Source organism: Leptinotarsa decemlineata, unplaced genomic scaffold (assembly GCF_025532065.1).
Source record: "Leptinotarsa decemlineata unplaced genomic scaffold, Ldec_3_MD MMD2_tig00026336_RagTag_RagTag, whole genome shotgun sequence".
Classification (NCBI taxonomy): Eukaryota; Metazoa; Arthropoda; class Insecta; order Coleoptera; family Chrysomelidae; genus Leptinotarsa; species Leptinotarsa decemlineata.
This window is the reverse complement of record NW_027412692.1, coordinates 9008901-9022054: the sequence shown is the minus strand read 5'-3', so window position 1 is coordinate 9022054 and position 13154 is coordinate 9008901. Positions and strand designations below refer to the sequence as shown.

Genomic DNA, 13154 nt, shown 5'->3' with positions numbered 1-13154 from the left:
ATAAATCCCATTGTAAGTTTCAAAATTGACACACTGTATATGTACCAATATATTCAACGTATTGCAATTGGGTATTTGTACATTTCAAAATAAAGATTTTCATGTTTTCTCAAACAATTTCTTTAGATGAAATGATGAAATCAAATAGATTTCAAATACTTGACGGATTAGGAAAAATATTCACAAAAACAAATGGTTTATGCACTATGGAGATACTTCTTTACAGATCGTTGCTAAATGTTTTCAATCTGGTGCACCAAAAAAACTTAAGTACTGATGGCGACTCGCTTTTGAGCCAGAAACGCCATATTGCTAATCATGTCTAATCCCAAATTGTAAATGTTTGTTTGCGGAAGAATTACAGAAATGGAAATGGATATTATTCATCTCAGTCACAAACATTGAAAAAATGAAGGTAACAAATTTATTACGAAACTGTGGAAATGACTTCAATCAAATGCAGACCCATTTCGCAGTATAGTCAAAGTGAGAAGACTATGAATTTACAATTAGTATTATTTCCCTTATGTATGAAATATCTTATCGTATGAAATCTAGTGAACTTTGGCACTTCTACATACTTTATCAGTATATCACGAAATTGATAATGAATATCAAGAATAAGAATCCATTACTACGTACCTAACAAAGTTCATTATCTACAGTTATTATCGGATCTCAGAATGCTATTTACTCCAAATAAAAAACTGATATGAGATAAGTTGGGAAGTGAGAAAATAGAGGCATCTCTTTTGCCTATTTTCGAAGGTTTAGGAGACTTAATCCTAAATATATAATTACGTTACCGAAATAACTGCACAGAAGAGAAGAGACAGTTCCTTATTTCCCTCTTCTATCTTGACTGCGATTACTTACCTGAAACAAATTGAAAAAAGAAATATTAGTGATATACCATCTATCTGGTAGATACTTCCATCATTCGTATCCCACTTTATTCAAAATTCTGAAATACCACAAATGTAAATACTCCAAATACACCCTTAAACATAATGTTATTTCTCATGATTACTACATAAATAACACACCTCTTCAAATAAACACTCATCAAAGGGATCTTGGTGTCACATTTGACCCCAAACTGAGTTTCTCCATCCACTATGACACAATAACATGCTCAGTCGAAAGGATGCTAGGTAACAGTTTTTTAACTCTTCTTAATGCATACGTCAAATCTCGGCTGGAATATGCCTCCCTTATATGGTCACCCATATACAATGTCCACATAAACAAAAACGAGTCTATACAAAGAGGCTTCATGAAATATATTACTTACAAGCTGGAAGGAGTTTACTCTGAACAAGGCATCGACAACGGAATACTACTAAATAAATTCAATATATTATCCCTTCAAAACCAAAGAACCTATTACTCTATAATTTTCATTTATAAACTAGTGAATAATCTGATTGACTGTCCCGAACTACTCTCCCACTTCAACTTTCATGTTCCACGAATCAATTCTAGAAATGAACTGACTTTTTATCTACCAAATTCTAGAACAAACATATTACTCAAGTCACCAGTTGTTGCAATGAGCAAACTTTACAATCAACTCTGTGAAAATCTCGACATTTATTATGAACCTATTGGTCAAGTTAAGAAACACGTTAAGAAACTTTTACACTCTAGTCAAAATACATGATCCCAAATTGAAAGTTATTCTACTGTTACTACTACTGTATTACTGCTGAATTATGTTTTTTTGTAATACACCTGAACTATGTTTTACTTGTTAGCTCTATATCTGACTTATGTTTTTTTCAATTACTCTCCTAGCTTGCTGCACACGAGTGTTCCACCTAATTTTTTGCTTAACTCTCCTAAATGTTTACTTTATTTTATTTTTTGTTTACTCACTTCAGGTGTTTCTAGTTGATAAATTAGTATTGTATTCATGTATATGTATATGTATGTGTATTGCGTGTATATAGGCAGATATAAACTGTAACATGCTTGTTAATAATATTAATATGTCTTGTTATTGGGATTTATTCCTGTTTAGACAATTTTTTTAAATAGTAGTGAACAAGAGAAGAGACACAAAAATAACTTTTTCTAGTCCCTCAGTTCTGAACTAATCATTACGTGTTTGACAACAGGTAAGTAATGGCTGATTTAGAATACACGTGTATTCTAAATTAGTGGCGGCTACTTCCTTGAGGAATTAAAAAAAAAATGAGATATGTAACATTTACTCTGATAAATATGATTTCATGAATACATTCAATTGTCCAAAGACAAAAATCAGTGAATTTTATCTTCAAAATCGAATTAAAAATCATATTTTCAGTAAATTTATTGTTTAACAGTTTGTGGATTGGTAATGAATCTAGTTATATCCGTGAATCTACAACAACTCGTCATTCAGTACCTCGTAAAAATTCAAAATGAGTTTTAACGGTCAAGAAATGTGTGCTATCCCACCAGAAATTACTGAGCAAGCAAATATTGCGATGAATAATTTGCTGCCAGCAAAATCAAGAGAAAAATACGAATATAATTTCGAAAATTTTATGAGTTGGAGACAGAAGAAAAACAGTTTCGTTTTCCGAAAACGTTCTTCTCGATTATTTCGAAGATTTAGCAAAAACTTTGAAACCATCGTCATTATGGGCAATTTACTCTATGCTGAGAAGTACCCGGAATATTAAGAAAAATGTGGACATCAGCAAATATTCCAAATTACGTGCCCCTCTAAAACGCAAATCTGATGGTTATAAACCGAAGAAATCGTTGACGCCTACCACTGAACAGATAAATCAATTCATTAAGGAAGCTCCAGATGGCAAATATTTGTTTTCGAAGGTAACACAACTCCGTTTTTTCCTTCTATTCCATGTTTAATGAACTTTTTGGATCAAAGTCTCGGACACAAAAACTAAAACCGAAAGATCATTCATTGTTTCTGGCAATTAATATAATATTTTTAAAGAGTACATGAACCTGAGACCAAAAACTGATGACAATTCCCATTTTCTTTTGAGTATCAAAATTGGAAATGCACTCGTCAGGTTGTTGAACTTGATGAATTGGGAGACCAACCAAAAATTATTGCCAAATTGGAAAATCTATAAACATACTGGACACTGCTTCACAAGATCATCTGCAACCATCCTAGTTGATGGAGGGGGTGACCTAATGGCATTAATGCGCCATGGTGGCTGGAAAATTCAGACAGTGGCCGAAAGTTATGTAGTTGATTTTATGGTTCCATGTGAAACATATCAAATGTACTCATAAATAGTATTGAATACATTTGTATTCCTATTGTTTCAAACTCTCAACAAAACGGAATAAGACCGTCTTTCTCCCACATCGATGGCGGAATATCATCGAATAATTGTAATAATGTAACTATGAATGTACATAATTATAACAAAAATAAACCCCAATAAAGTAATTTGTAGGAAATATTGTCACCAATTTTTAAATCATTTAATCGAGTTCTGACTGACTGACTAAATAAGATTATTATCCAAAGACATAATCTAAAACAAATATATTGTCCAAACCATTCCTATCTACGGTCAGTCGTAGAAAAATATTTTTTTTGTGGTTATAGTACACACCTCAAGGATAAGGCTAATTACGTCCACTAGAAAATTTTCGTACTCGGCTAACGCCTCTTGTTTACAATGTTTTGCTCGTGGGTATTTGGCTTCTTATCCCACTCGGTACGTAACATACTATTATTGAATCGTCTTACCAAGTATTTTATATCCGTCTCAATTTTTTTATTTTTCAAATGAAATACTTTACAGGAAACTTGAATTTATATTGGTTGTGGTCGAGGATATGTACCTTGGCCGTCATCTTGAAAATAATGACTTTATTCTTTTTTCTCCTGAACTACAAGGACTATGAACATTTGTGGGTAACGTCTATTAGATAATTTTGCTATCTATAACTTTTTGCTATATAACTTTTGGTTGTAACATGCATAATTGAAAACGTTGTTCAGCCTAGTACCACTGAAGAGATCTTGGCGGGTCGAAACAGTGCTGTCTGGTGTTGGATAAAGAGTTCATCAGCGAAGTTATCGCCTAAAAGGCTAACTTATGCCAACTACATAAAGTTAGATGTATTCTAAAAAAAATATCAGAGTTCCTTAAAAAAATGTTGGCTCTCTGGTCTATCGGTTGGTCGTATCGACCAAACGAAATTAATTTCTGCTTTTCATAGTTGGAAATAACTTGCGACGGATCTTCCGAATCGAAGACGTTGCTCAGGTGCCTGATGGTTTGACTTCAACTCTCTACGGATCATTAGCTGGGTCAGTTGTTGTTTTTCGTCGAGTATCTGCCACACGTACCTACAAAGTCGTAGGTCTACATGAGAGGCAAGGGGTGGGGTGTTTTCACCTGAACCTGGAGCATGCTATATGCACTTCTCCGCAAGACGTAGCATTCAATATACTATACAATACAATACACACTCCTAGAATAGAAACAATGTAGGTAGAGAAACTCCAACAATAACGACATTTCCTGATGTAAACCAAATAAGGGCAAATTTAAAGAGACATCCGGAAGACAGGAGAGGACAAATATCTGCACTAAGGCGTTCTAATGGTATAAAAGAACAAACAAGAAGATAAAATGTTCAGTTTGAGCAGAACCATGAAGATGATAGTACAGCCTGCTATCGAAAGCTTCTGCTTATACTAAGTAGAAGTTATTAAAGCTTCAAATCCCTTTTGTAAACGAATATTAATATTAAAATACTGAAAATAAAGGAAAATTTGTTACATCAATCAATCCAAATCAAACCAAAAAATCCCAAATTATTTTTTTGCCTATATCTTCTTTATTCGCAGACATATTGAAAATCTGTCCACATTTTGCTATTGGCACTTAATGTGGGCTATCAGAATATATTCATGAATCTTTCATACAGGGTGTCATCTGACTTGGTCCACCCCCATCTTTGAATTTTTAAATACGGACCTGTATTTTTTGTTGTAGTTTTTGGATCGTCGATTATAATTGTGTGAATTATTCCCTTTTAAATTACGACCCTGGAAATTGGTTGATTGAGTTGAATAAAAACAAAATAGCAACTTTCACGTCTCCCTATGAATCGTAGAGTTTTTCGAGAGTTTTTTTTCATTTTTAGGTACCTATTAATATTTTTTCCATTGCTCTGAGCGTTTTCTACAATGAACTTCGAATAAGAAAACCTTTTATGATTATTTGAAACATATCTACATCAAAAATTTATTAAATGTGTTTTAATAAGCAGAAAAAGAAATGATAGCAATAATAACATCCGAAACGAACACTATAATTGTGATGAAAATTGAAATGTAGTAATTTATATAGGTATCCAAAAAAATTATTGGCACAATAAATGTTCGAATTGGAGTCCTTCCATTTCGAGACATTTTGAAACTCGGTTCTTCATATTATTTATTGCCCTTAATACACTTATTTGCTGCATTATGCTAAATCATTCAGAATCATCAATCTCGAGTCTTCCACATTTTCCATCTCTCTGCCAGCGTAAATCCTATTTTTCAATAGAAAATAGTCCAAAATAGTAAGGTCTGGTGATCTTGCAGACCATCTTATTGTTCCATTATTTGTTTCGAAATGGAAGGACTCCAATTCGAACATTTATTGTACAAATATTTTTTTGGTGTATATAAATTACTTACTTCATTTCAATTTTCATTATAATTATAGTGTTCATTTCGGATGTTATCAGTGCTACCATTTTTTTTTGGTCATCAAAACACATATAATATATTTTTGTTGTAGATATGTTTCAGATAATCATAAAAGGTTTTCTTATTCGAAGTTCCTTGTAGAAAACGCTCAGAGCAATGGAAAAATATGAATAGGTACCGAAAAATGAAAAAAAAAAAACTCTCGAAAAACTCTACGGTACATAGGGAGACGTGAAACTTGCTATTGTGTTTTTATTCAACTCAGTTAACCAATTTCCAGGGCCGTAATTCAAAAGGGAATAATTTACACAATTATAATCGAATATTACCGAAAAATCCCGAAATATAAAATTGAATTTAATTTATCAGTATGAAGTGAACGTCTACGATCCAAAAACTATACAAAAAAAATCAGGTTCGTATTCAAAAAATCAAAGATGGGGGTGGCCCAAGTCAGATGACACCCTGTATAAAAGATTCATGGATATATTCTGAGAGCCCACATCAAGTGCCAACAGCAAAATGTGGACAAATTATCAATATGTCTGCGAATAAAGAAGATATAGGCAAAAAAATAATTTGGGATTTTTTGGTTTTTCCTGTATATCTTCAGAACCAAAAGAGCTATATTCGATTTCTTTACATCATTGAATAGGTCTCTGAGATACCCAACTTTTCCATAATTCAACCGACACTCTATCTCTTATCGTTTACGAGATCCCCATGTACAGAAACGAATTTGAATAGCCCTGTATATCCGTTGTCGTCTTATTCGTCGTTTAATTATTATTGCTATTATTATGATTATAATTATCATCAGTAGAAAGTAGGTTAAGTAATGAGTAAATTGAGTTTCAGAAGTTGATATATTTTCAAATATTCGATGAACATTTTCGAGGAAAAATGAACAAACTGTTTCTTTGATCTAGAATCATTGGCCTGATTACTATTCCTGTGACTGTTGACTTCACCTTTCCTCACAGGGTTCAAATATATTACAAACTACTGGTTCAGAAAACGGTTTCAGCTAAGTTTGAATTTATACTCGAATGATTTTACAGATCATTAATTTTCAGCAGAGTTTGTGTCGAGAAACCAACACGATTCCACTTAGTGCCTAACTACAGCTTTGCATCAGGATTCGGTAAGTTACTAATGAAGTTATCGCATACGAGTTGAAGACACGATCAATATCAAACTACGAGTATTCAGTAAATACGAAATTCCTGAGATGATGGAGTTCTAGCAATCTTGGCAATTATATAGAATAAATGTTTCACAGAGATGTGTAGATCTTGCGAAAAAGTAACTTCCAGATACAAACCGGAAGAATGATATACACGACCAAAAAAACTTCCGAAACAAATAATTTTATATGAACATCGAATTATACAAAAACCAACATAGAATATAACTAGAATTTTATCCAAACACCAAACCATTATTTTCAACACCTCGTGTTTCAATCACCAAGTGATTATTTTCAAAAGGAAGATTAAAGATGTTCACTTGGTAATTACTATTCATATTCATTTCTACACCACAGTACGCGCTCATCGACATGAGTCAGCGTAGAAACGTAAAATCGTTCTGTGTTGAAAGAGTCCGCCCACTTAAGTCATATTTCGCCAAGGTACTATTGACATCTGTTTGTGTGACAAATAGCTATCTTCTGGGGCGGGTACAATTTGGTTTTAAATGGTCATCAAAATCTCATCTAAGTTGGCGCGTACTATATCATTTGCACGATTGCTTCACAATATTGAATTCCGTACTGTCATCGATGACATTACTAGATTCAACTCATACAAGACATAAGGTTATTATTTTATCAATGAACTGAGTAGTTTATCTTGTAATGTTATCCAGATTGGTGCTAAAAAAGTAATGAGACAAGAGTGTCATTCCGAAACATCGATGTTAGAAATTGAGGATGACCGTGTTTCATGTAAGTGAAGTTGTTTTGTTTTTCATAAATTATAGTGCGTAGTAATCCTATAAATGCTATCTGTTTCAATTCCATAATGGATGTTTGGAGTACAAACCGAATAGGAAAACGTTTTTTGTATTATCTTCAATGTTCATATAAAAGTAGTTGTCTTGAAAGTATTTTTCTGCTATTAGTAGTTCTCATATTCTTCTCATGCTTTTATTTTCTGTGCTTGGATGCTATTGAAGTGATAACTTCTTATGGGAAGGTGAACCGCTTCGTTACCTAACGCGTTACAGCCCCAGACTGTCTAGCTTCTCTTTCTCTCACGCATACGTCAGCGTAATGCAGGCTCCTCCTCTCTCATCGGACAGACCCTCAGTGTTTAGTGTGCGATAGACATATACTGTTGACAATACTATAAAAATATAACCAGCAAGCACATAATATTCTTTCATTATGTGAAATGTGGCTTAAAAATAATGATACCAATTTTGTGTATGTACATTATCGGTATCATCATCAAATCCTACAATAGTAACAATTGGCTAAATCAATAACAGATTTTATTAATAAACAACCTTTCCTTACATTATCATATTGATATACATAAAAACTATACATAAAAAAGTAATTACCTGAGCATTTCTCAAGTTAAACAATTTCAATATTGAATAGTTCAACTAAGATTAGTTTCAATCATCACTTCTGTCAGGCGTCCCAAGACGCACTCGTTTTTTATGATTGTATGCTTTTTATGATTTTGTGCTCTTATGATTTCGCAGGGCAGAACTATAATAAAAAAAAACTGTTGTAAAAAATCATGATGACTCAAAAGATGTGATTTATTCTTATTGATGATACTCAAAAATTCTTCTCAAATCACCACAACGTGTTCTCTATCTGAAGGAGCCACAATAAACCCTTGCGAGTTGCGGTGGAGGGTCGAATAGACCCCAAAACCTAACTCTATATGAAGCCAGGCACAGATAATATATTTTCTACATTTCCTTGCTGAAATCAACCATAGAAAAATACAGAAATTTTGCGAATGTTATCTTCAAAAGAAAGCTGATTGGCATTTTCGCAAATGAATGGCTTGCATCTTATCACAGAGAGAGGCAACAAACGGTAGTATTAGGAGGAAATAGATCAACAGAAAACATTTTAAATACTGGTGTCCCTCAAGGATCAATCTTGGGACCTATTCTCTTTATAATTTTTATCAATGATATGGTGTACTCATGTCCCGATGCTGGAAAAATTGTCATGTATGCTGATGACACTAATATTCTCATATCAGATAATGAATTAAAAATGCTGTTACCAGAGCAAGCATTTGTGGCAATGATTTTCATAAATGGTGCTCGTTTCATGGACTATTAGTTAACCTACAAAAATATTCTTTATGGTATTCACAACAAAACATATAAATCGTGATATGAATTTTTTAATTCGAGTGAATCATAAATCAATAGAACAGGTAAATTTCATTAAATTTCTGGGTATCAAAGTAGTCCAAAATATGACATGGGAACCTCATATTAATGATATAACAAATAAATTGAGTACAATTTGCTTTATTATCAGACAACTCAAGGGCACAATATCATTAGACATACATAAATTAGCGTACTTTGGACTGGTACAATCTGCATTAAGCTACGGATTGATCTTCTGGGAAAATTCAGTACATATGAATAAAGTCTTCATCATCCAAAAGAAAATAATTGGATGCATGGCTGGTGTAGTTTTTAGACGCTGTATTGTAGATAATTTTAATCCAATCGTATGTGTATTTCTCATACATTGAAGAGCTTTCAGATGCTACATTGTAGAGAAATTTACTCTGATTGTATGTATATTTTTTTATATTTCAAATTGTATATTTCTGAATTTTCTTTATTGCCTTGTGACTAGTCCGATAATTTTTTTGCATGTATATATGTATATATGTATTGTGATGAATAAATAAATTATAATCCTAATGGTATACTTTTTGAACTTCATTTGACTGTTGGAATACATATTTCAGAAACATACTTGTTGGAGATATGTGGTATCGAAATTTGTATTCAATCAAGATAATTTTTATGAAGTAGTTTTTTTATTTCTAATCAAACACTTCATCTGTACGTTATATTTGCTAAAGATAAAAATGAGTGATGGTTTTTTTGTGAAAAATAATTTTCAGTTCTTCAAAATGGAGTACTTTATTTACCAATATTAATTGATAACCCACATCTAGATAATGAATTTCAAAATTCCATGATATCTAAATTTCCGAATTATTTTTTCCAAATACAATGTCAACGCTAGTATACATTCTCGAGTAGAGAGGACTGGATCCTCCAGGAGAAGGAAATATTGAGAGCAGGTAGTTATTGGTTCACAGATGGATCAAAATCTCCTTCCGGTTCAGGTGAAAGTGTTTTCAGTCGCAGACCCAGGACAGAGATATCAACCAGCCTAGGAACCTATGCGACTGTATTTCAAGCGGAAATTTACGCTATTAAATTGTGTGCAGAGATATTGGAAGAATTCAACCTCATACACAAGTCAGTAAAAATATTCTCGGACAGTCAAGCGGCGTTGGAAGCTCTTGGCTCCTACCGAGCTACGTCTAAATTGGTAGGAAATTGCCAAAAACTACTCTCCTCAATAGGAAGACTTAATAGATTGTCTCTAGTCTGGATTCCTGGCCACACAGGCCTGGAGGGCAATAAAACTGCTGACTCCCTTGCAAAGGAGGGTGCTGCAAACAGCTTCATCGAACCAGAACCAGTCATCGCTTTAGGCTTTATCAAACAAAGACTGAACACCTGGATGGCAAGAAGATTCGTGAAATTCTGGCAAAATCTTCCAGGATTGGCTCACTTCTATTATTCTAGAGACCGATAAGCTCCCAGTTCTGAAACATTATTCAAAAAATATGTCACGATAACTCACAAGATATATCAAAGCTCTCGCCAAATTTTGATGTCTTATGGAGGAAGGCATTTGAGAAATGATGTGTAACAAAGAAAGCAAATTCTCTGGACATGAGGCAGAAAGGACGCTCAATGCAATATTTTCTGATATCTCAGGGAATTAGTTGAAAATTTTAAACAACTGAAAGTCTACCTAGAGCTGAGAGAGCTGGAATAAAATCTATCTCGGACAAAAAACAGATTGTAGCGTCTGCTACGATAACACTTCGTGAGAATAATATGTCAACAACTACCGCTAAGAAATACCTCAGAAAACATGAGTTTCACCCCTATGAACTGAAGATATTACATGAATTAAATGAAGATGACCCAGAGAGCTGATTTAGTGAAGAATGCACATCTACACTTATATTTTTCAAGATCTTACTCCTGAGAGAACAAACGCCTGGGAAGATATATTGACAAATCATAATTTTGGTCCCTTATATCCGCAGGAACATCTGACTGGTTATTTATGTTTAGAAATTCTTCAAAACTTCATTCACCCAGGGATTTAAGGAATTGTGGCCAACAATCAAGATGAATTCGAAAATTCAGCCGTTTTCCAACGGAATGATGCACCTCCACATTGTTCAGGCCTATGCGAGATTGGTTGGAATCACACATACCTACGCGACATAGGTGCGATCTGTTGGAATGGCCTGCTCGTTCACCGGCTTTGAGTTCTTTTAATTTTTCCCTCTGATGTTAAATCGAGTCTCAGTAGTGCCATCAGTACCACCTCGTCACCGGCCATGGAGATCCTTCTTAGAGTGAGAGGCTAGATGGACTGCATATAGACTTGTGCACATTGTCAATTGCACAAATCAATTTAATGCAAAGTGCAACAGACTGTTGATTGACACTGAAAGTCACAGCATTCTGGAAATGACCTCTGACAACTGTCAACTACGAACTGCCTTATAAAGTACTGTTCCCGAATGGAGTGTGAGCGACAATAAACCCTTGCGGGTTGCGGTGGATGGTCGAGTGGACCCACTCACTTTGGACCTAACCTAACCTAATATACTTTTTTAAAACATCTCAATTGATATTGGATGAAAATTATCACTGCTCTAACTCTAGTTGATTATAAATTAGTCTTCAGTTCGAAAGAATATTTTCAAAAGTGGCAGTGGTTCTTGAAAATTCGCAGGCAAATATAAAAAAAAAATGTCATAAAATTTGATTTTATCATTATACAGTTAGCATCATACAGTTTTTCAACAACATTTTTATAGTACGATTTGTTATTAGCCTCAAAATATATCTCAGTTTTGAGAGTACCTCTTTATCGACGCTAATTTTTTTTTCAGCGAGGTCTTGAGGTCTGAGAACAGGAAAAAGTCACTGCTGCCAGATCTGGAGAATACGGTGGATGCGGAAGCATTCCAAGCAAAATGTATGCAATTTTGCCATCGTTTTCATTGATTTGTGGGACGGTACATTGTCTTGTTGAGAGAGCACTTTCTTCTTCTTCAAATGAACCGTTACTCAGCGGTTTAGTTTTTCAAACGCTCCAATGAGGGTATGTAATAGTCGCTGTTGATGGTGTCTTCCTTTTTAGGATAGTCGATGAATATTATACTATTCGAATCTCAAAATACTGATCATAACCTTGACACCTCAGTTATAACCAAACCACTTCTGAACAGTGAAGCGTTCATTTAAATGGCATCTAATCAATTCCATAACTTACGAGTATGAATAGGAAAAAGCGATTTTCCTGTAATTAGATGTTCACGTGAAAGTAGTTGTTTCGGGAGGGCTCCATCGGCCAGTTTTTGTCTGAAAGTTACTTCTTTGCATGATCTACACATCTTTGTGGAGACTTTATTTTCAAATTGATTAGTTTCCTTTTCTCCTTGGAGATCACCACATTTTTTGAATAAAGATGGGGACATAGAAAGCCAAAAAATTTCTTTCTCATAAAGCATTAACCTCTACTTACTATAGACGATAATTCAATCGTATCTTCTCAGAAGTAAGTATGTACATGTATATAGTCAATGAAATGAGATTCATTTTATCTGGAAAAAAAAGGAAATTCTACAAGATGAAATCTTACATAAAGTTGCCCTTTCATGAATTTATTTATATATGCAAGAATAATCGAACTTTCCTTCTCTACTTTCGGATGGCCGTATCTTTGAAAATAGAGCAACCGACAAATATGAACTTCAGAGTGCCTGTAGAAATTGTCAATTAACAATTGAAATAAATGGATTTTGGAATGTTTTCTACTTGGCAACACTGCATGGCAATATCTAGGTGGAGCGATAAACCATTCCAGCTGAGGTTTTCAGTGTTTTACGTGGTTTACGTTTCCTACTTTTATCGAGATGGTTGTATAATCTCCATATTTCCTCCCTGTAAGGGTTTTTGACATAACGGTTTAGGCTTTCGCGGCCAAGGTTTTCAGTGTAACTATTTTCCGCTTTTGAAGGCCGTAGGTTTTTGAAATTTCTTCCTGACGTTCCGCTGGCACGAGTGGCTAGCTTATTGAGAGGTTTAATCGGATCGGATTGATATCCGATGACTGATCGGATATTAATCCAGGTGACAC

The 13154-nt window shown here is 34.0% G+C and overlaps 1 protein-coding gene across 3 annotated transcripts in view; it reads right to left on the bottom strand.

The window, feature by feature from the left end:
- The window catches only part of rg (A kinase anchor protein rugose), a 941222-nt gene that overhangs the window by 598499 nt on the left and 329569 nt on the right, over nt 1-13154 (bottom strand). The window lies entirely within an intron of this gene.